Raw genomic sequence first — 26,650 nt, 5'->3', positions numbered from 1 at the left:
GAGTCGGGGCCTGTCTGCGGGCTGGAATCAGTCCGGAGAGGAGGCAGGGAACCTGGGTCCCGCTCCTGGATCTGTTGAGCTTATGCGTGCAAGTCATTTCTTTTCTGCAAGTTTCAGCGTTCTGACGGGTGAAGTGAATGGGTTGAAAGTTTGTCTCTGCCAGCTCTAACATCCTGTAAGTTTTGAGTCTTTCTGGGAATCCGGGGCGGGGCTCACGAGGAGGATCTTCGAAGGGGATTCTTTAGCCCAGGATCAGTCCCCTAATTTGGCGCCATAGTAGCAGACTCAAGTCCCCCATTTCTCTAGGAGCCCCTCAACTCGGGCGCTTCCTCCTACGTCTCCTTCCTCTTCCTCCAGTGAAGGCAAGCCTCCACACCTCCCTCTTTCCCTTCCTCCTTTGCAAGTTCCCTACATTCCCGCGTCTCCTCCTCTTCCTCCCAGGAAATGCAATGCCCTCTGTGCGCCCACCTTTTGGCAAAGTCACTGCCCGCTGCGGGCGCCCCCTCCCCCGCGAGGCGAGCGCTGCGCTGCGGCCCGCGGGCACACGCCTTCCCATACCTTACATGGACAAATGCGTGCAGGCAAAGTCAGGAATTCAGGCCCCTGACGTCAGCCTCCAGCGCTCAGGGCACCGCACGGGAGACCGAGGGGAGGGGGTGGGGACGGTGGGGAGGAAGGAGGGGGAAAGGCACCAACCAGCAGCCGCTCCAGCCTGCCGAAGTTTCACTTTTTGTCTGTGGGTTCGCTCCCGGGCCCCGCGCGAGCTTTCCCGGGATAAGTAGCTTAAGCGATCGGGGAGAGCCGAGCGCTGCAAGGTAAGGGCTGGCTGCGCGGCCCGGGACGCGGGGCGCTGGGCGCGGGCGGCGCGCTCGCCGGGACCCGTGCGGGGCGTGGGGCCGGGCCTGTCCGGGACTGGGGACAATGGGAGGGGGAGTGCCCGGGCACCTCCTCCTCCGCCTCTGCCTCCGCCTCCAGCCGCCGCCACTGCCGCTGCCCCGTCTGCCTCCTCCCTGAGGTATTGTTGCAAATCCTCCTTCCTTCCCCCCACCCTCCGCCCGCGGGCGCTTCAGGAACCCCCAGCCCGCCCCAGGCGCGATCACCTCTGGGGTGGCAGGAGCGCGGGGTGCAGAGCGCCCTGCCCCGGCCGCCAGGCCCGCGGTGCGGAAGTGCAGACCGCGGCCCAATCACCGGGTGCACGCCGTGGGGGAGGGGGACCCAGAGTTTTGGGGGAAGCGTCGATGCGGGGCTGGGCGGGGTTGGAGTCTTCGCGCGCCCCCTGCCCGGGCTTTCTGGGCGCCCAGGGGGCGGGGCCACGCCTAGCCGCTTCTAGCTTTCGCGGAATTTCAGTTGTCACAGTGGAAAGGGCCTAGAGATCCAGTCATTCAAGTCCTCCCATTTTAGAGTTAGGGCAACGGAGACCAAGAGAGGAGGGTCTTTCCCGAAGTCATTCATTGGAGGCCGAGCCATAAATAAAGGTGGCTCAGGACTCCTACTTCCTTTTCTGTAAGCATTTCTAGAATCCCCACTGTGTGTCAGGCACTGTGCTGGTGTGTTGGGCCCAGCTCTTACCCTCAGGGAGCGCTCAGCTGACCCAATAGGAAATACTAAGTGCTGGGGGGAAATGCAAGGATAGAATTTTTAAGGAAATGGACTTTGGAGGGGGCTGTGCTTGACTGTTGCTTTTGAAGGATGAGGAGTTTTCAGAAGCCAGCCAGCCAGGGAGGAAGAGCATCTCAGCGAGGCAAGCGCAGATCAGAGAAGACTGAATGAAGGGTGGGGAGTAGAGATGAACTGTAAATGGGGGCGTGAAGTTGGGGATAGGGAGGGGTATGACCTGAGGAGAGCTCATCCGTGGAATGGTACTTGGGTTCTTGGCCAGAGTCAAGTCTTTGGACCCAGGATCCCCCCAAAATTCTAGTTTCCTTTCCTTAGGAGGGTTCTGCTACTTTCCCTCCAATAGGAAAGGATTAGCAAGAACTCAGGGTTATTTCTGAGCTACTTTCCTTAACCAGACTCATTTAAAATTGTTTCCATCCCCTTACTCTTTTGATCCACCTACTCCCTTTTCTAGATGTCTTGCCTGTTCAATAAAATTAATTGTCACAAAGGTGTTAGTGATTTACTGCTTTTCCTCTCCCTGCTCGTGTGCATTTTAAGAAAATCTTTAGAGGAAGGAAGGGAAGTGGATAGGTGTGTCTCTAAAAGGAGCCAGCCTGAGCCCTCTTTCCCATTATCACTTTGCCTCACACTTACAGGTAGGAAAACATGTAGTGTTGACTGTCAGCTCTAGAGCTGAGTAAGGGTGGACCAAGGTGTGGGTATAGAATACCCAGTAAGGTTCTCTCCGTCCCATCAAGGGCCTCCTTGCAGAACTTATGCTGGCACCAGAGCCAGTTAAGAGGAGATTATGTGTCTTGCGTCTAATCCTTGCAAGGCAGTCCACAGCTTCAACGCCCAATCCTCCCTAGTCTAGAATGTGGAGTCTATAAGTGGGATTAGCTGTTTGAATGGTAGGGGTACAAATTTGGGGTCTGTGGATCAGACAATCCTCTAAGGTCGGACTCCTTGTAAATAGAATGGGCTTAGCGTTGACCTTGGGGGTAGATAGAGGAAGGAGAAGTGGAGCAGCTGAGCTGATTATTATGGTGGGAATGAGTAAAATTGTTCTTGGAGTCAGATTCAGGTTGAGAGGTGATCCCTCTGAGGGAGGGAGATGTTTCCAGGAAGTAACGGGTGGGAGAGAAGACTTGATTATGAAGGACTTTACAAATGCCAGGCTATTGAGTTTGGATATGACTGGAAGCCATCATTTGAGGGTTTTGAGCAGGCTGGAACATGATGTAGAGGGGATTTCTGGCATTGAGAAGCCTCCTGCTGCCCAGTTTCAGTGAGAAGTGATAATTTGGTTAAGAATATTATCATTTAATGTTTTTTCACTTAATTGACATGTTACTGAGTACCTATTATATGCCACTGACAAATATGAAAAATTTATAGCAGGATTCTATTTTCATTAAGGTAAATTATATTAAATTAATCCTGAGACATACTTTTTCACATTTTAATATCACTAAATCTGGTTGTCTTATAATCATGGATGTGTCATAGTTGAAGTTTGTTTTTTCATTTTAAGTTGATAATGACACATCTTACAGTCAATGATTTAAATTTGATAAAATGTGTTAGTCATGTCCTTTATGAATGTATAATACTTTACACACACTTTATGTAACACTTCAACATCATCTATTCCATTTGAATCGCCAGTATTCTCTGAGAATTAAGCCTGGTGACATAACCACCTCCATTTTAACTCTTATCCAAGGTTATCCAACTAATTAGGGATGTGCTGAAAATTGCAGTCTCTAACTTGAGATTCTTGGTGGTAACGTGGCTTTATCCTGCTGGGAAATTAACATGGGTTAATTGAGAATGGGGAAAGAATCTGATTTGGTTTGATTTCAGAGCTAGGACTCAGGGTGCTGGAATGTTGAGGGGGTTTTGACCAAGGGCGATGTATAACTCGTAAGGGTGGGGAACACCCCTTCACCCATAGATTTGCTGTTTTAAGTAGGAGGACAGTGAAATGGAAACTGGTAGGTAACATGGTAAAAACAAGGGCTGGACATGCAGATTTTACCCACAAAGAAGAATAGTGCACAAAGCACACACTTCTTGAGTCTGCTTCCTCTGTGCCAGAGCTGGGTAGGCCTTGGGTATACAGAGACGAGGAGGGCATGGTCCCTGTCCCTTGAGGAGCACAGGGGCAGGTGAATGTGGTGGAGTGGGGGTCGTGAGTGTATCAAGTGCTGTCAGTGTGCGTTCTGGCTGCTCTGTACCAAGGATGGCCAAACTCAGGGAAGCCTTCATAGAGGCGGAGCTGTCTGAATCAAATCTCTAGGACGGTGGTAGTCAGCTTTTTCACAGCTGTGACTGAAGGACCCGACCAGAACAACTATAGTAGAGGGAAATTTATTTGAGGGTTCACGGATTCAGAGGTCTTAGTCCATAGAAGGCAGGCTCCATTCCCCAGGACTTAAGGCAAAGCAGAACATCATGGTGGGAGAGTGTGGAGAAGGAAGCAGCTCATATTATGGTGGTCAGGAAGCAGAGAGAGCCCATATATGCTCAAAGCCACGCCCCCAGGTCCCACTTCCTCCAGCCATACCCTGCCACTTCAGTTACCACTCAGTTAATCCCTATCAGGGGATTAATTCATTGATTGATTTAAGACCCTTACAACCCAATCATTTCTCCTCTGAATCTTCCTGCATCGTCTCACACGTGAGGTTTTGGCGGACACCTCCCATCTAAACCATAACAAGGACTAAGTAGGAATTGTCAAAGGGTAAGAATGGAAGGTGAGAGACATGTGAGGCAGAGGGTAACATGGTTGATTTTCAAGGCTGTGTTTTAATGGCCAGCATGAAGAAGACTGTGGGAAATGGAGAAAGGGGAGGACTCTTAATTTTTGGTAGAAGAAATGTTTATATTTAGCTCATAGGCTATAGGAGCCATTAGCTGGTTTCTAAAGGTTTGTGATTCACAGAACAAGGCTAGTCAGGGGCTCTGAAACTATTGCTGTGGAATTAAGTATTTGATGGTAATGTGGGAGGCATAGTAACACTTACTGGTTCCAGTAACATAGATGGATGATTGAACGTGAGACTTTGACCCAGGATAGTAATTAGACTCTCAGTCAGGCATGTGCATTGGTGGGTGGGGACTTTTCCTGGAATATAGTTTTGGAATGCTACGCTTTGCTGGAAGAAACTTGCTACAAGGAACTTGCTAGAGGCGAGGAAGAGGGAGGAAATATGGTGCTGCTGCAAGCAGTAAGCTAGGACCTGGGTAGAAATCCATTGATATGCAGGTGCATACGAGGCAGAGAATGTGAGGGGATGGGAAGCGTGGAGGAAGGGACGTGTGTAGTGGGAGTTGCCCAGAGGACATGACTCTTGCATTACTAATGCGGGTCACTGAGATGAGATTGGAGGGTGGATGGGTGGTGGAGGCATTAATGTGTTGAAGCAGGTAAACTGTAAAATTGAAGCTGGAAAATGTTTATCTTTTTCTCATTTGTAATGATAGTATATAACTTTAGGCAGTTTGAGTGCTGCTGTATGATTATTAGCTACCATATTGATTCTTTGAAGTAGATTTTATGAGTGTTATACTTTGGATGGGGTTTGTTCTCCAAGGGTTCATGTGATAGAGGTGGGAACTTTAGGGGATGGACCTAGTGGGAGGTTCTGAGGTCATTAAGGATGTGCCTTGGGAGAGATTAAGGTGGTGCTTTGGAAGAGCCAGCCTGATTTGAATTGCTCTTTGGCTCCCTGTTTGGCAATGTGGTCTCTGTCCCCTGATATGCTCCCACTATTCTGGTACCATTTGCCATGAGACCTTCACCAGAGCTGACCTGATGCTGGTGCCATGCCCTTGAGTTTCCAAAACTGGGAGCTAAGTAAACCTGTTTTCTTTATCAACTCCCCAAGCTTCAGGTATTAAGTTATAGTAACAAAAAATGGACTTCTATGATTATTGGTATCATTTTGCTGGAAAGAAAATGAGTTTGGTGAGTTAAGGTTGAACAACTAAGTAACGTGACCAAGTTTCCAACTCTTGCTTGATTGCTAGCCTCTTCACCACTCCTTTCTGTGCCCACAGCAGAAACAATTCAAACTGATATTGTTCCTCAGTGTTCTCCTCTGGAATTTAATTCAGTACACACTCATTGGGGCTTGGTGGGATCACAGTTGAGGATTTCCCTGGAAGAGTGGCTTCTCAGTTACACATTAGTACCATCCTACCTCCTTCTTTCTTAAGCTGCCACCATGCCCTCTATCTTTGGGTGTCTTCTTTCTTCAAACCTAATTGGGAGGACTGAGCCTCTGCACCAAATGATCTGCTCCTCTCAATAATGCCTATTTCCCCAATCGATTGTAGGAAATCAGGATTTGATGTACCCACAGAGAAGCAGTTTGGGCTGTAAAAAAAGTGGTGGGGATTCTCCATCTCTGTAATTACCCTTGGTTTATGGCTCCTGGAACAACTCTGGAGTTGAACCAAATCCCTCCTGTTGGACCGTGCCCTTCTGTGGGTCATGTTGATCTTTTCCTTCAAGAAAACTTTCTGGTTCTGGACTCAAGGAATCAGCTCCAGTCCTTGCTATTACTTACCTGCCTCAGGTTGGTCATTTGCATTTTGATGATTCATTGATAAATGTATGAATGAGTTGCTTGTTCTCTGGGGAGAGGAGGTAGACCCCAGGAATGGCACCTGGTGATATGTATAAGACCTTGTCTTTCGTATGTTTGAATTCCTCTCATCTCTGATGCCCTGAATATGTTTAGTAGCTGTTTGTTAAGTGAATGAACGATGTCTGTTGATATTATATAAACACTTTGCCTTAAATATTTGCTTTTCTACCTCCCCTCTACTGTTAAATAAGTTTCTTGATACTTACAAAGATGTTACTTTATTAAGGGCTATATCCCAATGCCCAGAATAGTGCCTGTCACATGATAAGTGCTCTGGAAATATTTGCTACTCGAAGAGAGGGAATGGCATAATGGTTCATTGCCACCACAGGATAGCACTCGTGGCAAAGGGGACCGTGATTTTACTGCCTAGAACCTTGGGCCTACAGAGATCCTGGACTGGGTGGAGAATCACCTGTGCTGTAGCTGCCACAGATGGCACTGGGCAGTGCTTTCAGTAGTGTGAAGACTGGGGAACTGGGAATGTGGGGTTGAGAGTGCCAGATTAGCTAAGTGAGGGTGCAGCTGGCCTTTCACTTTTCCTTCCTACAGCCAGGCAGTTTTATTTGTCTGTTTTCTTAATCCAGGTGTTCCCTTCTGCTATTCTCCCTTCCTATATCTCCAGCCTCTTGTCTCCACCTGTTGTAAACCTATGCTCCTTTGATATCAAGATCAAAATCCACCCTGTGCCATGAAGCAATTTCCAGAGTCCTTGCCTCTTCTACTCCACCTATGTGTGATCACATGCAACTCCATTTCTTGTATTAAGTTCATTACATTTGTACTGAGTGACTACCATATGTCAGGCAGAGGTGCTGGATACTGGCTTAAAAGGGAAACAAAGACAGGCTATGTTTTTAAAGATCTTTATTCTAATGTAGAAGAGAGACTGAAATACACTGTGCTAAGGCCCTAACAAAGTAATGAGCAAAGGGCTAATGGGGACATTTAAGAAAGGAGTGACTCATCACCTAGAGGAACTGATGAAGACTTTTGAAAAATACTTAAGAGTTTTGAGGAGTGAGTAGGAGTTCTCATGGTAGACAGGGGTGGAAGAGCTTTCCAGGGAGAGGGACATTGATATACATGTACCTGAGAACTAGAATTGTTTAGGGATAAAAAACTGTATTTGGAGAACACTGTGAGGGTCTAGGAAGGTTAGATGATCAAGGGTTAGTAGGCTAAGGATCATGACAGAGGTGAGAAAGAGAGGAAATATTATTTTTTGAGCAAAGAAAGACATTGTTTGATCTGTGTTTCAGACAGCTCTGGTGACAGAGGGATAGTAGGTCAAGGGCAGAGGCAGTTTAGAGGTTACTGAAATGTTCAGGACAGGGAGATAGGCCCGTACCATATCGGCATAGTAGAGAGAAGGAATAACAGATTCTAGAAACTGTTTGCTATTAGAATAATATGAGGTAGTTTAGTTCTAGTATCCCCCCCCCCCCCCCCCCCCCCAGTTTATCAGACTTGGCTGCAAAAAAGTATTTTATGAACAACGAAGCTTGTAGTCAGTAGGAGAAGCCCCAAACAGGTGACCAGTTCCTGCTTTATAAGTATGGGCTGGGGCCTTGGTAGTCACAATGACCTAATCCCTTATTATACAGAGAAGGAAATTGAGACCTAAAGAAAGAAACAGACTTTGTTAGTCACATGTGATCCTCATTCCCAGACCAGCCCTCTTTCCAAGGTGTTTTTCATTCTCAGTTACTGCTGTACTTGACACCTCCCCTCCCCCCATCTCCCAAGAGCTTTGCTTTGGAGAATTTGGGGAGGGGATATAACTGGGAGATCATTGCATCTCAGTTTTGGATCTTTTGCTTTGCACTTTGAAAACAATGTGATTAATGTGGTTCTGGTTATTTGTGTTATTGTCTGGTTATTGTGTCATTGACATTGTGATGTCTGCCACTTGCTTGCAGGAACCAAGCTGCTGGATCTGTGCTAGTTTCAACATTTCTTATAGGTGACAGCTTCCTGCCCCCTTCCCACCATTCTCCCTTTATTTTTGCTGGCCTGAAAGTTTTTAGGCTGACAGTCTTAGAAGCATTACAAGGCAGATCCTCTTACCTTTTCCTTCCCTCTTAAACCTGCTCATCACAACCCATCTTGCAGAATCCATTAGTATTTCATAGCCTTCATAGCACTTTTTATGTGGCAAATGCATTTTACGATCATTTTTATTACTTAATTCTCAATTGCAACTCATTTGGTTGGCAAGATCAGTCTTGCTTCACAGAGAGTGGGCAAGTGTTCAGGGGTGAAGAAACTTTCCCACTGGGCCTTCCCTGGCAGAATGAGACGCAGACTCCTGTCTCTAAAACTCCTGTCCTGCTTCTTAACTTCTCCAAATGAACAGGAGATAATTGATATGCACATCTTGAGTAAGCCCTATGCACAGGTGTGACAAATGTGGGTCTTTTTTGTTTTTTGTTTTTGTTTTGTTTTATTTTGGTACTGGGGATTGAACCAAGGGGTGCTTTACCAGTGAGCTATATCGCTAGCCCTTTTTAGTTTTTATTTTGAGGCAGGGTCTCTTGGGTTTTATTTGTGTTTCTGAGGCTGGTTTTGAACTTGTGATTTTCCTGCCTCAGCCTCCTAAGTGACTGAGATCACAGGTGTGTGCCACCATACCCTTCAAGAAACAGTTATTGGGGCTGGGGATATAGCTCAGTTGGTAGAGTGCTTGCCTTACAAGCAACATAGGCCCTGGGTTCAAATCCCCAGCACCGCAAAAAAAAAAAAAAAAAAAGAAACAGTTATTATTTCATTAGCACTAATTAGTAGCACTGGCTGCCTGTGTCCAAGGCATTGGAGGGTGTTTTAGTCAGTTTTTTTTGCTACTGTGATTAAAAGATCTGACCAGAACAATTGTAGAGCAGGAAAAGTTTATTTTGGGTCTCACGGTTTCAGATGTCTCAGTTCATAATGGCTGGCTCTATTCCTTGAGGCTCAAGGTGAGGCTGAACATCATGGCAGAAGAGTGTAGCGGAGGGACGCAGATCACATGATGATTGGAAAGCAAAGAGGAAGGCTCCAATTTGCCAGATACAAAATATATGCCCCCAAGGCACACCTCCAATGACCCACCTCCTCCAGCCACACCCTACCTGCCTTCAGTCACCATTCAGTTAATCCTATCCGGGGGATTAATTCACTAAGATTATGAGAGCCTTAACTCAACCATTTGTCCTCTAAATCTTCTTGCCTGGTCTCACACATGAGCTTTTTGGGGACACCTAATATCTAAACCATAATGGAAGGCGAAACTAGAACCAGGTGTGTGACGCAGAATCTGAAGGTCTCGGTTTCACCTTTCTGTCATTTCAGCAGCACAAGATAGTTTTTGGTCCATGGAGAACAAAGTCCTGTGTTTGAGCCACTCATGAGCTCTGTGTTCTTAAGTTCTGGAACATCCCTAAGCCTCAGTTACCTTCAAAGAGGGATCATATGATGTATCACAATGCACTTGTAAAAACCAGAGAAATTCCCCATGATGGTGCTTTATAAATGGTAGTATAGTGTATACTTGGGCCCCTTCTGGGTGCCCTGAATAGCATCTGTCACACAGTGATGACTCCTTTTTCTACTGGTGGGGGTCATGGGATTTAAGTCTGGATAACTCCAAGTTCAAGTCTTAGCTGTGCAGTGTAGTAGAGGGGACACTATTTGGTTTTCTGACTTACTCCTTTTTTTTTTTTTATTGTAAACAAATGGGATACATGTTGTTTCTCTGTTTATACATGGAGTAAAGGCATACCATTTGTGTAATCATAAATTTACATAGGGTAATGTTGTTTGATTCATTCTGTTATTTTTTTTTCCTTTCCCCCCACCCTTCCCACCCCTCTTTTCCCTCTATACAGTCCTTCCTTCCTCCCTTCTTGCCCCCCTCCTTAACCCTAACCCTAAACTTAACCCTAACCCTAACACTAACCCCTCCCACCCCCCATTATATGTCATCATCTGCTTATCAGCGAGATCATTTGTCCTTTAGTTTTTTGAGATTGGCTTCTCTCACTTAGCATGATATTCTCCAATTTCATCCATTTGCCTGCAAATGCCATAATTTTACCATTCTTTATGGCGGAGTAATATTACATTGTATATACATATGCCACAGTTTCTTTATCCATATTCCTTTTAAGGCCTCATTAAAGAGTGCACCATCATTGAAAATAGTTTGCTCCAAAAAGTGGGATGAAAGCCACAGACATTCACAGGCATTTCCAGGCTGTGCAAGAGTTTATTTGTCCCTAGTGAGCAACAGTGCAGCGTCCTTCTTTCCACCATGACTATTCCATTCTCTCTTAAGTTTTGTTTGTGTTGTACTTGCATTTTTTAGTCCTACAGGATGTCCTTCTACTTTCTTCTGCTGTAGTAGTTGCTTGTTCAGTAGACTCACATCATGGTAGGGAAACCCCCAGTAGTTCAAATGTAAAGCTAGTGCTGAGGGCTGAGCCAGGTCTTCCACAGAAATGTGTGTGGAAACTTTTCATGGGGCAGGTAAGAAAGGGGATTGGGATCACTGACCTTACAGACCTCTGGCCTTTGGCTTCTACCACTCTCCGTGTGGACACTTCTGCTATAGCTGTTGTCAGTACTGCTGGGGATTGAAACCAGGGGCACTCTGCCACTGAAGTACATCTCCTGCCCCTTTTATTTTTTATTTTATTTTATTTTATTTATTTATTTATTTATTTTGCGGTGCTGGGGATCGAACCCAGGGCTTTGTGCTTGCAAGGCAAGCACTCTATCGACTGAGCTATCTCCCCAGCCCTATTTTTTATTTTGAGAGAGGGTGTTGCTGAGATGCTGAGGCTGTCCTTGAACTTGTGATCCTCTTATCTCAGCATCCTGAGTCAGGATTACAGGCCTATACCAGTATACATGTGGTTCCTTGACATTTTTAAGAGAACATATAGTATGTTAAAAGATTTTTTATCCTCAATTTCCTTACTAATAAAAATGTCTGAAGCAACAATACTTGCTTCCTGGGTGGAGTGGCCATACTTCCTGGTCGACCCAGTGTAGCCCTTGTTCATGCCTGTATTCTAGCTGATTCTACTAGTATCCATAGTGTCCTCTTCCCCTCTCAGAGGTGTTCTGATTGTTCTGATTTGGAGGATAAACTATATGGTTACCTATTTATTTGTGAATTTCTTTTCTTTTCTTTTTTTTGGATATTGGGGATGGAACTCAGGGCACTTTGCTGCTGAGCCACATCCCCAGCCCTATTTTGTATTTTATTTAGTTAGAGACAGGGTCTTGCTGAGTTGCTTAGCACCTCAGTTTTGCTGAGGCTGACTTTGAACTCGTGATCCTCCCGCCGTAGCCTCCCAAGCCGCTGGGGTTGCAGGCATTCGCCACCATGCCTGGCTATTTGTGAATGTTGAGTGAGACATTTTAAATAAGCCCAAGGCCAGACCTAAATTAAGAACTTCAAAAAAAAGTCTACTGTTCTAGGTGCTCAAGTAACGTCTATTGAATGAACTACATTATAATGTTTTAGGATGTTTGAAGGCAAGGCTAAGATTGTAGGCACTTATTAGGGGTGATAAAACATGTTAATATTTATCTAGAATGTAATGAAATACAGTGAGAGAGGTTCAGATGAAGCCCTGGTGGCCTGTGTATGCCTGCTAGATCATGTGCAGAGGCTCGCTGGAAGTGCTGGGTCTCAGCTGAGACATCGAAGGTCGGGAGGCTTAGACCAAGATGCCGTAGGGCATCTCTGTCTACTAACAGATAAGAAATGAGATTGAGTCTCTGTCCATGTGTGTATTGTAGCTGGGTTCCTGAATCTATTATTTTCCATGCACTGTTGCATCTTGATAACAACTTTTTAACAATAACTGTGGAAGTTCAATGCTATTCTACATTCGGTGCCAAGATGTCTCCAGAGTCACCTGCACTTATTCTTTCTAATGAATTTTCACTGAAGACGGGTTTTGTTTAGTTCCCAGGAAGAACAACTCAGTTGCCATCTGGAGCTTCTGTTTTGTTTGGTATGAAAACTAATCATTTTCAGGAACTGTAGTAAGGAGTTGCCACCCAGAGGGTGGGTGTTCCCTCACTCATGGGAAAGGTAAACTTTGCTGTGACCAGGCAGGTAAGTGGAACCTTTTCTTAGACTAAGGTGAAAGGTAGGTCAGCATTCCAGTAGCTGCTCATTTCTACCCTGGAAATCTTTCTCCTTGGCCATAGCTTAGCAGCCTCACTTGGAGAATTATTAGTATTGACAGTTGGACAGAACCCTAAGGATACATTTGCCCATCAGTGTGACACATTTTTGTATTCATTCATTGGAGAGCATATCCCTGGTATACCTGTGAATGAATGAGTAAAAACTCCAGTGTGGATTTTGGGAATGGAAACTTGGATGCAGTATGGCCCCTGGCTCTGGGAGATCACATAAGTCATCAAGCCAGTGTGTACAAGTATGTTGCAAAAATGTCTGATGGCTTTGAATGGATGGTGACTGACTCTAGGGACCTGGGGAAACTTCACAGATAAAGCAATTTTTACTTGATTGGGCACTGAAGGATGAGTGGGCATTTGATGAGCTAGGGGAGGAGAGTGTATTTAGGTGGGGGAGATAACTTGGACAGAGACTTGGAGGTGAGAAGTGCATGGTGCCTTGGAAAATTGGAGTTATGCGGTTGGATGGCAGAACAGAAAGGTTCTGGAGATGGGTGGAGAAAGGCCTTGATTGCTCCCCCAGTTTGAGGCTTCACACTCAAAGTAGCATCACTAGGGCAGTGAGAGGATTGAATCTGAGCTTTGGTTATCGTGTGCTGGGTGGATTGAACCCACCAATATAGTCTGGCATTTTTTTCCAGTCCCCTATTTTGAGGGACAGTAAAAAAAAAAAAAAAAAAAAAAAAAAAACCCAGGCCTCAGATAAAACAAAGCTGAATTAGGACTGAGACAATGGATCTGAGAGATAATGCATAGATAGAAGTCACTCATTATTCTCATTTTATATAAGAGGAACCCAGATCCTGAGAAGGTGACATATGCAGAGTCCACAGCCTAGTCCTGGCATAACCCTGAGGTGATCCCATTCTCTGCTCAGAGTCTTAGAGGGGTGACAGAAGGCGTGGCTGTTGAGAGAACTGATATCCACACTTTGGATCTTACACGGATTTCAGGAAACCTCTTATTCTGCATGGGATGGGTTCTTTTTGGAGATATGGAACCTCTAATCACTAGGGATAGTCAAACAGTGACTGATTGGAATGTTTCAGTGAAAATTTAGACTTTTGTTGAAGACTGATCTAGAAGGTCTGTGAGGCCTATTAACCCTGACCTTTTATTTCAAATTTGTTTTTAATTCCTGTGAAAATATATTAATAGCAGTCTTATTTGGGGCCACCTGTTCATTTGGCTTGTCAAGGTTATTTGAGCCAAACTGGACTAAAGACAAAGTGGATGTTGGGCTCTGGGATTGGTGGGCTGTGTCATGCAGTAGTGGGAGGGAGCAACTGTTTGGTGACAATGCATTAACACTCACCAGGGAGATCTCTGACCTAGAACAGCCTCCATGATCCTGATCAAAATGGAACCCACCATTATAATATGGTACTTTCTTCCAGTCACCATTTTTAATAGTTAACTTTGTGTTTTCCTAATTACAGGTACATCACCCCACTGGTGCTGTTCTACAGTAGTTACTATTATCAGCTAAGTATGACTGATCAGGACCTTGAGGCTGAGGGAGGGTGAAAGGCTTGATTGGGACCCAAGGTGGATGTTGAGCCAGGGCTTAAGTTTTCTGTTAGTGCAATGCCAGATTCTTCCTGTTCCTGGCCTGTGAAGGTCTCCAACTCTCTCTAGCTTTTTGTTCATATTCATACCTTCAGCCTCCATTGTAATTCCTGACATGTGGTGAGAATTTAATGGATGTTTATTGAGTAGACATATGAATGAGTGAATAATATAAATGTAATAAATGACAACTCAGGTTCGAAGAACATATTTAGTAATAAAAAGATCAAGCATTTCCAAACATTAATTAGACTGTTACCAAAAGACAGTGAAAAAGAATTCATTTAGAATACATTTATTCAACTTCATTAAAAAAAAAAAAACAAACCCTTTTACCCAAATACCTATTCTGATCTTTTATATGGCCATTACTTTAATCTTTTTTCCATATTTTTTATGGGTGAATTATTGTACATAATGGTGGGATTTGTTGTCACATATTCTTTTTTTAAATATATATTTTTAGATGTTGACAGACCTTTATTTTATTCATTTATTTACATGTGAATTGAACCCAGTGCCTCACACATGCTAGGTAAGCACTCTACCACTGAGCCACAACCCCAGCTGTTGTTCCATATTCTTACATGCACAAAATATAATTTGGCCATTATCATTCCCCAGTATTTCCCACCTCCCTCCCCTTCTGTCTTCCCCTCCTTCCCCTACTCTACTTATCAATTTTCATGAGATCCCCACACCTTTCTTTTCCTTTTTCCTCTAACTTCCACATATGAGAGAAAACATATGACCCTTGACCTTCTGAGTTTGGCTTATTTTTGCTTAGTATAATGTTCTCAAGTTCCATCTATTTTCCTACAAATGACATAATTTCATATTTTTAATGACTGAATAAAACTCTATTGTGCACATATACCACATTTTCTTTATCTGTTCATCTATTGATGGGCAAGATAAAATAAGGCATAACCCTGATCTTAACTCCCCAAAAATGTATGTCCACTTTTTGGCGTGTGAATGATGCTTGTTTTTAATATTGTTTTAAAATTATTACGAAAAGTTCTTCCCTGTTTTTGTCTTATATTTGTATTTTATGCGACCAAAGATTTGTTAAAATCAATAGTCCTAGTGTAAGCATTATCCATGTAGGCACTAGGATAGTTTCACATTTAAAAAAATTAAATGCAATTCAATATGTTTAAAAATGCAGTAATAAACATCAGTGGGCCATAACTTTTATTCCCTTCTAAATTATTTCCTACAGGCAGTTATTTCTTTGGCACTTCGCTCTCCCCCTACCATTTTGTCTCTTGTATTATGTGTTCATCTCCCAGGGCTGCAGTAGAACTGCATGGATGCTTTGGGATTCAGGTTTGGATTCAAACCACAGCTTTGCCACACATTGGCTATATAACCTTGTACCGGTGACTTAGTCCTTGTGAACTTCTGGTTCTTCATCCGTACAGGGGGAGTAGTGTGCCTTTCATGTGACATGACTATGGGAGGAATTCTGCAGTCAGTGTAGTAAAGCACCAGAGTCAGCCATGGAGTGCCACTGAAATATGTTACTCCTGTCCTTTTTGATGGGTTCTCTGCCTCAACCCACCACTTAGACAGACGCCTGAGCTCTTTTAACTTTCATTTCTCTATTGAGTGTGATCCATAGTACACCTTATGTAAGTACTGATTGACTGGCTAACTATGCTTGCAGTTTTTTTTTTTTTAAGAGGAGAATTATATGCACATATTCTAAGTCCCACATATTTCTGTTACTTTTCATGTCAGTTGTCACTCAGCCTCCATAAACTAGACTTCTAATTAGCAGTCACTTGCAGTATATGAATCAACTTGTTTCTGTATATCTTCACCATGATTTAATTTTATAACTTGCATTTGTCTTAGCAAGTAAATTAAATTAATATGTAAGAAATGATATTTCATTATTGCTTTAATTTGCATTTCTTTAGAAAATGAAAAAAATTCCAACCAGTGGCTTAGGGCTTGTATTTCTCTTTATGTCATTTATTAAATGACAGTATTTAAAAAGTTCTAGACTGGAGAAGCTTGATTAGAAAGGGCTAAAAATGTTGAGTGTTTTGAGTTGCCTAAATGTTATTTATGGCATTCATCAGTTCACTCACTGGTTATTAAGCACCTACTATATGCTGGCAGTTCTCTAGGGGCTGTACACACTATGAGGAACAGTATAAATGAATGGTGTCAAGATCTCTAGTCCAATCCCATTTACACTGGAGGCCTAGAAAAGTCAGGTTGATTACCCAGGGTCATATAGTTTGTTCAGTAGCAGAGCTGTTTATTCCAATAGTAATGATTTCATGGAGACATCCTGGAAATTTCAGTGTTGTGATGTTAAACAAATCCTCAGACTGTGTCCATGTTGAGTCCTGATTTTTGGTTTAGAAAATATGGTCATGGGGGTCCTCAGTGAAGTGTGTCCTTTCCTAGATCTCTCTGGTGCTTTCATTTACATTCATTCTTAAGTAAATAAACAATACTAAAACAGGACCAGAAAACACAAGAACCCCAATCCAAGTAGCTTGGACCAGTTGTGAACCTTTTTGAACATGTTTTGGTAGATGGGAGGGACAGATGACATATTTCCCTACAAAATAAAATAGTCAATTTAGATTTAATAAGGCAGTTATCTTCAGGTAATAAAAATCCAACTAACTTGCCATAACTATCTTGTTTAAAGTCAATTAAGAGCCTCATATTCCTCACTTGCTGGGTAAAATTTAATAGAACTTCAGTTAAGCATTTATTGCTTATTTAATTCAAAATTAAGTTAATCACCACAGTTAGTAACAACCACTGAGTATTTAATTAACATTCAGCAAACTATCTTATTAAGTCTAAATTAGATACAGACAGGTCTTGTTTGTCCCCATCCGTTTGTGCACACTTCCCCCATCTTACCCCAAAGGGCCTTTGGTTTTCACATGACTTTCCTTTTCTGACTTGTTTCCTTTTCTTCTTCTTGTCACCCAATTTGTATGAAGAAAGAGGAAAAGAGGGAGGAGTTGCCATGCTATGGGAACTTTAGGCTTGAGGTAGACCTGTGAAACTTTTCCATTTGGTTCCATTTGGTTCCGTTCCATTCTATTCCATTTTTCAAAATAAACGAGTACCTTCTCTGTGTGAGACTGTCTTTTAAGCATTGAGGAAGAAGTGCAGGTCGTCTTGACATGTTTGGTTTCATTTATTTGTCTAAAGATTGGCTTTAGTTCATTCATGTAACACGTATGACCCACAGTGTGCAGGCCCCTTTGCTGGGTGTGGTGGAGGCCAGGGATTCTGACAAGACCCCTGCTCTTAAGTAGACTCAGGGTTAGCATGGGAGGTGCTGCTTGGGAATGTAGTGTTCCTTTAGAATACTGTGATTCCATGAGACAGTGTTTCCTAGAGTTTAAGGCTTTCCTTTAGTCATCAAATATACTTAGGGAAAAGTTGGTATGGGCCTTGAATTCTGCCTACCAGCCTCTCACTGTGGAGGAAGGGTGTGTGAATATTCACCCTTGTAACAGTGATACAGGGTCAGAAGTTCTACTTTGCTTGAAAGGCAGGCAAAGTGGGAGATTTTGGACACAAGGACATGATGTGGCTGTGCAGCTAGGAAGGCTGGGCAGGCCTTCCCCCTGGAGAAGAGGTGGCCTGTGGAGTTAGACTTTGTGTGACAGAGCAGACTGGAGGGCGACCCACAGAGTCACTGGGAGGGAACGACAGTGAAATTCCGATGTGTCTGATTGGGCAGATGCACCCTTACATGCTGATGTAATTTAAACCCATTTTGTTACAGCCTGACTCTGAAGAGGTGGGAGGCAGCAGACTTTTTGGTGTGAACGCGAGGCTTTAGGTTTTGTTCCACCTGAGCGACTGCCCATCTACAGAAGCCATCATTGATATTCTTCCACAGGGCCTTCTGAGGACTCTGCTTTGTGAACCACAAAATCTTTTAGGCATCTTGGTTCCTTTGCGGACAACTTCTTCCATGTACCCTACCACGTACCATGTATTCTGCCTTTTCTTCCCCGCGACCCTATTGTCTTGAATCACCTGTGTCTTTGTTTTTCATTCTTATCCATCTGTATCATCATTTTCACCCAAGCCAAGCTACTCTTTTATATTCTCATTTTTATGCTGTATTTAAAATAATGTGGCTAGTATTCTCTCCAGTAGCAAGAAGATGGGACATGTTAGATGAAATGGAGGATAATTTATAAATCTGGCCTACTAGAGTCTCTTGGCAATACGTGCTTATTTCCCATGTCTATATGAAAAGGGGCACAGGCAAAGGAGCAAGGAGAACTGGTTTTACTTCTAATTCCATTTTGGACATGAGTTTTCCCATCTGAATCGCAGTTTATCCATCGAAATCTTAGTATTAGGCTAGGTGTACTCTCAGGGCCTTTCAAGTAGAAATTGTTGAGTTTAAATATTTACTAAGTCAACAGAAGCTGAAGAGAACCTGGCTTGTTGAACAGACATATATTTTAGCGCCTAACAACATGAGGAGCATTGAGTTTAGTTCCAGGCCCACCCACTGTGGGCAGGCATTCGGTGAACGCTGATTCTCCGACAGCTTGACTCCTTCTGGGTTCATGTTCTTCATGGTGCCTCTTGCTTTTTAGTCATATCTTCTATTCTGCCACCCAAGCTTATCTCTTCTTTATCTCTACTCTCACTTCTGTCCCACTTCCCAGCTGGATAACTCCTTATTCCTCACCTCCTGTCCCTTTCTGGCTCTGCTCATAGATGGTGTCCACTTGGGCACCTTCTCCAAACAAATGACTGCCATGGTGGGCAGATGGTGGGGTTACTGATCTGTCCAGCAGCAGATCTTTCCAAGGGACTATCTTCATTTTTTATTGAATAAATATTCAAAATATTTGTTGTTCACTGAGCGAGACCCAGTCTTGCCTTCAGTGTGCCCCATAGTGGAGGCAAAAAGCTTACTGAAGTGCTTTCTTATTGACATTTGGTGAAACCATAGTCCACGAGGTACTTTATAGTTCAGAGAGGAACACTTTTCTTTTCTGCAATAAGATAGGACACTGTTGGGTTCTTGGTATGGATTTTTGAGTGTCTAGCACAACTGGTCCAGTGCACAGTATAAGCTTATTTCGCCAGCCTTGAAAAATCAGCCTCCATGTTTAATTTCACCATCCATCCGAACCGATACTTCAGGGATGAAGAGATGTCACTGGACAGTTGTCCAGGGGCAGACCAGGAGACATGAGGTAGGCGAGTAGTGCAAGCCTTCAGGAATGGTGTGCTGGAGAGGCAGAGAGAAGACAAGTCCAGGGATGTGTTCAGAGGCAGACAGGCTATTGGCAATGGCAGTGAGGTTTTTGTTCTACAGAAGGGATTTTCAGAATTTAGGAATTTGCCTTAGAATTCTTTTGCTTTCTCTTTGTAGAAAATTATGTATCTCTTTGTGAGGAATAAATGAATTCACACATACAAAGCCTCACACATGATACATGCTCCTAAAATATTGGAACTGTTGTCATGGGTTATCCACATTGAGTCATAGAGTGGTGTTTTTTTGTTTTGTTTTGTCTTTTCTAATAAACTTTCATTTCTGGCATAATTTTAAGTGTGCAGAAAATTTGTAGAGATTTTTCAGAGAATTTTCATATACCCCTCATCCAGTGTCCCTCATTTCGGATGTCTCATGTTATCACGACACACTTATCAACTAAGAAACTGACGTTGGAACATTCCTATGAATTCCCTCTAGACTCTAGATTCCACCAGTTTTTCCATCAGCTTCCTCTTTCTCTTCCAGGATCCAGTACAGGGTCCCACATTGCATTTAGTCCTTGTGGCTCCCCACTCTAGAGTGGTTCTAGTACTTTCATTTTCCTTACTGTTCAGAGAAGGATTCTCTGTAGGAAAGTCTGTTACGACCTGTGATGCAGAATGAGTAAACGAGAGGCTGCCATATACAGTGGGATGGGACCCACTTTTCTTTCTGTCCCTGCTTTTCCGCCCCAAAGGGCCTTTAACAAAGCAGGGCTTAAAAATCGCTACAATACAGTCCTTGCTTACAAGGGAGGAGACTGTCTACTCCCCTGCCCCTTGCAAAGTGTAATGACAATGATAGAGAAAGCTAAAGTCCTAGAGAAGTCTTGCAACGGATCTTGGAGATCCCTGATATTGTTCCTGTTGTTGGATGAGCAAGAGCTTCTAGAAATCTTGGTTTGGACCCCAGATCTTCCACATGTCCCTCAATTTTCCTTATCTATAAAGTGAGTTCATTGATCAGCAATACCTTATAGGATTAACCCTCACACAGTGCCACAGTTTTACCTCATGAAATTTAAGTGAGCCGAAATGTTCATGTTGAAAGCAGTCTGGAACACAGTAGGTTCTCAATAAATGTTTAAAAGAGAAACCTTGAAAATTAGGAAAATTTCCTTAGGACTTACTTCAGGAAGTCTAGGACATGTCATTGTAAAACTAAGAAGAGACATTCATGAGAAAATCTGATCTTTAGAAGGGTAAGCGGTGTCTGAGTTTCTGATAAGCAGGATATACTATCTGTTTGTGTTCTTGAAGGCTTTTATCATACAATACAACATTATGTTGTATTCTGACTTTCATACAAATTGGATCCTGAAACTTACAGGAATTAAAAATACAAACTCGTGGGCAGCATGTGTTTTATAAATTACAGAAAACAGAAGTGTAAAGACATGGCACAGTAAGTACAGTGAAGCCTGTGACAGACACCGGTACCCAGAGCAATGCATGGATGAAGGAGCCTAGATGGCACGGGAGCCAGGAGCCAGATGAGCCACAGGTGCCCAGCTTGATTCTCAGTCTGAGGATCGAGGTGGATGGGACGTCCCCATCAGGGAGCCTGCGTGAAGGAGCTGAGGGCCAAGGCAGAGGCCGAAAGTCCTCTGCATGGCTTTCTTATCCTCACTTCTAGTCCTGTCCAACAGGACCAACTGGTTTTTGGAAACTTATCTCCATCACTTTCCTTCACTGTCCCCTTTGTTCCAGCATCTTCTCAGTTTGGATTCCTGTCCTGGATGCTGTCTCTGACATCATCACCTGCTGGAATCCAAACCGACTTTCAAGGCGCAGCATTGCAATGCCATCCCCTCCAGGAAGCGAGCTTTCTTTCTGCCCACCTGTGCTCAGCAGGGAGCAGGTGCTTGCTCTTTTGGTGCCTCCCTGCCCTTTATCTGTACTGCATGCTCGACCCTGAGCACTCTGCTTATTCTTTTGAAGTTACCAATTTGCCTGTCTTATTTTTGGCTCTTGATTTTTTAGAATGTTCATTCCCCTGGAATCTGGCAGACATTGAGTGTACAGTGGTTGACTGGATTGATGGACAGGTTGGATATACCTACACTCAACCTTCGATCCTTTAGAGGGGATTTGAACTTGTTCATCTCTGCATCTCCCAGCGTCAGCTCTGCATGCATTCACTCATCCATTCACTCCACAGTGGCGTCTCCGGCACGATGTCAAGAGTTGCAGCAGTGAACAGTCCATTTGTTGATACTCTGCACAAAGAAAATAGTACCTTTGGGATGTGTTTTCATACTTACAAGGTTTATCTTTTTTTTTTTTTTTTTTTTTTTAAAAACACAAGAGGACCAAGCAAGGAAGGTTTGTTTTGTCTCCAAGCTTCTCTGTCTGGCATACAAAGCAAATGTTCTCTTATTCACCCAGATGGGTTTGTACTATAAAGAGATCGCTGGGCTTAGAAAGACTGTTTCTTAGATCTTAGGGCAGTTCTTCACTGACTTGCCTCAGGGAGAAATGACCTTCCCAATTTTTAAAAAAAATACTGCCAGCATGTTAAATAACTACCCTCTCTGCTACCAGAAACTCTGTAGTCCCTCAAATCTTGTTTAAGACAGAGTGTGTGTTTTCTAGCTTGAAAGTAAGAAAGTTTACCAAAAAGTTAATGTTTATTTAAGATTTGTAAAACAACTTCTCATAAAATTAATCAAAAGTCTAAAATTTTTAAAATGATTGTGCTAGTATCATGTTCATGTTTGAGCATCCTTGCTCATGTTTTTACTTTTTTTTTTTTTTTTTTTTTAATACAGTGACAAAATGTGTCCCGCTGAGGTGGTAAATGGAGAACTGCCTCTGTCTAGGGCCCTCTGTATTAGTCACAGGAGGAAGCATCAGACATGAGCACACGAGCTGGCCAGATGACTTAGGTTCATGCCAGATCAAAGTCAGAGTACCAAGGTTGGGAGAGGTCCCATGATGCTGAATTAAAGACACTTAAGGTGCTCAGAGTGGTAGAGCCAGAAGGATCAGAGATGGACCAGTCTAGTGGTTCTCAAACTTGAAGGAGCATCAGGATCATCCTGGCAGGGTTGCTGGGCTCCATCCTGGAGGCTCTGGTATGGTGGGGCCTATGGATTTGCATGTCTGACAAGCTCACAAGTGCTGCCATTGCTGAGAGCCACTGATCTAGTCTAACTTTTGTTTGTTTGTTTTTTTCCCTCTTCTTTCACTTTTTTTTTTTTTTTTTTTTTTTTTAAAGAAACAAATAGATGGGAAGGTGAGACTCCAGCAGATTGGTGGAAAGTCACAGAGCCTGTCAGGTCAGCCAGAGTCCAAGTTGCTGACTTCCAGATTGCTCCACACTGCTGCCCACATCCACTCAGAATGATACTTTTTAATTCTACTTCAGAGTGTAACACGGTTTTACCAGTTTGGCCTGATCTGGTCATAGTCTTATTTTTCAGGGTCATTTGTATCATTTTGCTTAAAATAACCCACATTTATTGACCACTGCTGTGCACTCGGATTGTGTTTGGACCAGAGGTGGCCTAGCATTGTGGTGGTCTGAGAGCATGGGCTCCAACTAGTCAGAGCTGGACGCATTACTTTCTCAGTTTCTCATCTGAGAGCAAATATGATCTCACCTCCTAGGGCCACAGGTGAAAAACTCTGGGCAGATACCTTCCTTCGGTGTGCATTCAGTGAAATCAGCTCTTCTCACGATCACTGTTAAAGGAGTGGTTCCACCTTCTTACGTGTGAGCGACTTCCAGGGTGATGGAACAGAAGAAGGCTGGGGTTGAGTGGAGCAAACACAAGGTTTGGGGAATTTGTGTGGAAAATAAACAAACAAACAAACAAAGAGCTTGGACTGGAAAGGCACTGGATATGATTGCTATGTCTTCCATCATGGGCTTATGAGCCAGGGAAGGCCTGGCTAGAAGTTGGAGGCTCTGTGGAAAATAAAGATGAGATCTTATTTGAGTCTGTGCTTCCTCTGCTATAAAATGGGATGATGATATGTGATTATGCTGATGTTATTTACCCTGTCTGGATTGAGGATTAAAGAAAGTGGCTATGGGAAGGTACTTCATGGTATAAAAAGTACTAGAGAAATTCACAGTGTTCATACTACAGGAATGTGCTGAAGACCTGGAGAGGAATGAGGAATGGAGAGAGGGAGCTGCCCAGAGAACTGTGGAAAGCCTTCATTCGGGAGGACTTAGATGGCTGCTGCCACGGTTGGGACAGGGGCACTAGTAGTATGTGACTTTGTGCACCAGTGTGTGGTGTGCTGCTATGTACTTTCCCAAGGTCTTGGAATTCCCCTTTCTTCAGATGACAACTGAAGACAATACCATCTCATTTTTCCAGTATCTGTCTTCTGCCCACTGTATCCAACTCTGTCCTCAGTTGAAATTAAACCCCTAGCAATCATTTTCCTCCATGGTTCTCTTAACTTTGGGTCACGTTGTTGGTTAGTCAGAATGAGACTCTAAGAGATGTTCTGCTTTTTGCAAAAGCAGATCCACAGCCAACTTGTGGAGCACTGGAGAACACTTGTGACTCCATACTTGTTCTCTGCCATTCCAGGGAATGGAGACAGATGAAGAAAGCACTGTTTGGGCTGTCTAGGAGGTTGTGGTCAGCACCAGAAGCAGACATACAAACCAAACTGGGTCAGGGGAAGGGGGCGAAGTACTGTAGGATGGTATCCATGTATAACGTGGAGGTTTCCCATAGCAGGGCATTTAGAGAGTCCATCAACATTGCAGACCAGTGGTGCTGTGGACATGTGGGCATGATAGGAGAGAGAGGCGGGAGAGGAGGGAGGGAGAGGGAGAGGGAGGGAGAGAAAGATATTGAAGGCATAGAGGAGGGGGGTCTCCATAGCCACCATACTCCCCATTTTCTATTAGTCATAGAAGCATGCTACCCTCAAGGGGTTTTGGATTTGCCGCTCCTGAAGACCAAGCCCTGGATTTTTCCTGGTGGTCTCTTTCGAGTAGAACCCATCTTTTTAGTGCAGCATCTCTGCCTGCCTCCTGTGCACACCTCCGACAGGCAGCACTCCACCACAGCTCTGTGGCCTCCTCCCAGACCCCTGCACTCAGCTATGCAGTCATTTCCTGCCTTGGATCCACTTAGGGGACATGGAAGGCTGACCAGACCCTCTCTCCCTTGGTTTCCTGTGATTCTGAAGCCCCTCCCCTTCAGGGTGCCCGTATCTGGGACACGCTTTTTTGGCCAGTACATTTTCTGCACTTAGAGTTCCTTCTCTTGCTCTCATATTTCCATTTAAAGCCCTCATGAGAGATCTGAGTATCTCCTGCCAACAGCATTCCTTGTAGTTTACTGGAACCCCTTTTCTTGTCCTGCTAGGAATTCAGCCAGAGTGGACTTCAGCATGGTCTCTCTGCAGCCTCCTATCTCCTTCAAGATTGTGACCACCGGCTGTGAGAAGTGATAGCATGTCCCCTTCTCACCTCACAGCCAGTGAGACTACACTAGTTTTCAGCATCTTGCACCTGCTCCCTTGAGTGACATTTTCTTCTTCCTCCTCCTCTTCCACTCAGCGTCATCTTGCCTGGGGTCCGCGAGTGACAGTGGCACCTTTGGTCTTGACTTTGCCTGCCATCTGGGCTTCACAGTCAGAAGTTACTTGTGAAGTAACATAGAGGATTGGTTGGGTCTGCTTTTAGGAGGAAGTCAGAATGATTTGTTAGCGATACTTGGACAATAAGAATATGTTGATTTGATTTATCAAATAATTTTATTTCCAGTCACAAAATATACATTCAGCCTTGTCAGAAGAAAATGTAGAAATGGATAAAAGTCACTTAATTACCATTTCTTTTCCTGCTCTGCCGCACGGGGCTTCTGTGTCCCTGTCTACATCTGGGGAAGCACTTCTTAGCTTCTCAGCTTCTCAGCTGGTCTCCTGCCTTCATATTCCATCTCCTGCAGGCTCAAGGTCTGGTGCTTCACTGTGCACACCTTGGCCCTGCCATTGTCTGACCTTGACCTTGCCCCTCTGCCCCTGCCAGTCACACCCTTGCTTCAGCTCCCTTGAGTGTGTTGCTGGTCCCACTCTGCTGCATGACTGTGTGTCTTAGCACATGCTCCCCTGCCTTTCCCAGGACCATCTCCTTCGTTCTTGTCAAAGTGCAGCGCAGATGTCTTCCCTGTCTTGAGTCTCCTCTGACTTCCTCAGGAAGAGGTGCAGGCAAAGCACAACCCTAGTTTTATGATATGTGCTGTTTTCTGTAATAAGAGTATTACATGCTTATAAGCGTGTAATCCAGTGGCTTGGGAGGCTGAGGCAGGAGGATCGTGAGTTCAAAACCATCCTCAGCAACTTAGCAAGACCCCGTCTCTAAATAAAATACAAAAAAGGGCTGGGGATGTGACTCAATAGTTAAGAACCCCTGGATTCACTCCCCAGTACCCCCCCCGCAAAAGAGTATTATATACTTATAATAGAAAAATTTCAAAAATACAGAACCATATAAAGAAGAAAATGAGTGACTCATAAATTCACTTTTCAGAGACAAGCACTGTTATGTTTTTAATACTCTTGTGAGTAGTTCCTCTCTTCATTTTTTATGTGTTTATATTGTACTGACTTGAAATCTTACTGTTTGAATAGTTTTAGATCATGTCATGGTACTAAGAAGTCTTCAAACATGTAATTTTTGATGATTGTATATTATTCCTTCTTAAGAATACACCGTGATTCTATATTTCATCACTTTAAATAGCACTGTGTTGATCATGTGTTTTATAAATTTCTTTATCAATGACTCATAGAGTATGAGGATTTAAATTGCTTGCACAAAGGGCAAGAACTATTTTTACCCTAAATTTCAAGAGTAGCTTGTGGTCACAGGAGAAAGTTGGGAACATCTGGAAATACACAAGGAAGAAAATAAAAACCACCTGTAGCTACTTGCAATAACCAATGTGAAATTTAGAGTTAATTGTATGTGTATCTCTCTGTTTTTCTCCCCCAGAGGTTGGCAAACGTTAAGGACTGATTAGTAAATATTTTAGGCATCGAAAGTTCCAAAGTCTCTGTTTCTTCTTCTTCCTCTTCCTCCTCCTCCTCCTTCTCCTATTCTTGATTCTTTTTATAATATAAAAACTTCTTTTGGCTAGTAGATTGTACAAATAGAGTTTTGCTGACCTGGTTCTAGCCTCGAAAGTGGAGCCAGCTTGCACATACTATTTTGTAATTGTTGTCAGCAATTTAACTACCTCATCACATTTCCTCATGATTTTCTGTTTCAGGCTACTGAAATATAATAAATAGCTTCCTTCTGGGATGGCTGCGGCACCTTGGCTATGTTTTTGATATTGACTCTAAAGCATGTTTTA

General features: G+C 43.6%; 1 protein-coding gene across 8 annotated transcripts in view; it reads left to right on the top strand.

Annotated features, from left to right (window-relative positions):
• The first annotated feature begins 649 nt into the window (after positions 1–649).
• The window catches only part of LPP (LIM domain containing preferred translocation partner in lipoma), a 655,110-nt gene continuing 629,109 nt past the window's right edge, over positions 650–26,650 (top strand). For 3 of the 8 annotated variants that reach the window (XM_079155225.1, XM_079155231.1, XM_079155220.1), the window contains exon 1: positions 880–1,015. The gene's annotated coding sequence lies outside the window, so the exon portion shown is untranslated. Of the gene's footprint in view, positions 816–879; positions 1,016–24,157; positions 24,866–26,650 lie in introns of those variants that run through there. The other 5 variants (XM_079155229.1, XM_079155218.1, XM_079155217.1 and 2 more) reach the window with 5 other exon arrangements.

Source organism: Sciurus vulgaris, assembly GCF_902686455.1.
Source record: "Sciurus vulgaris genome assembly, chromosome: 10".
In the NCBI taxonomy this organism is placed as follows: Eukaryota; Metazoa; Chordata; class Mammalia; order Rodentia; family Sciuridae; genus Sciurus; species Sciurus vulgaris.
This window is presented reverse-complemented; position numbering and strand designations above follow the sequence as displayed.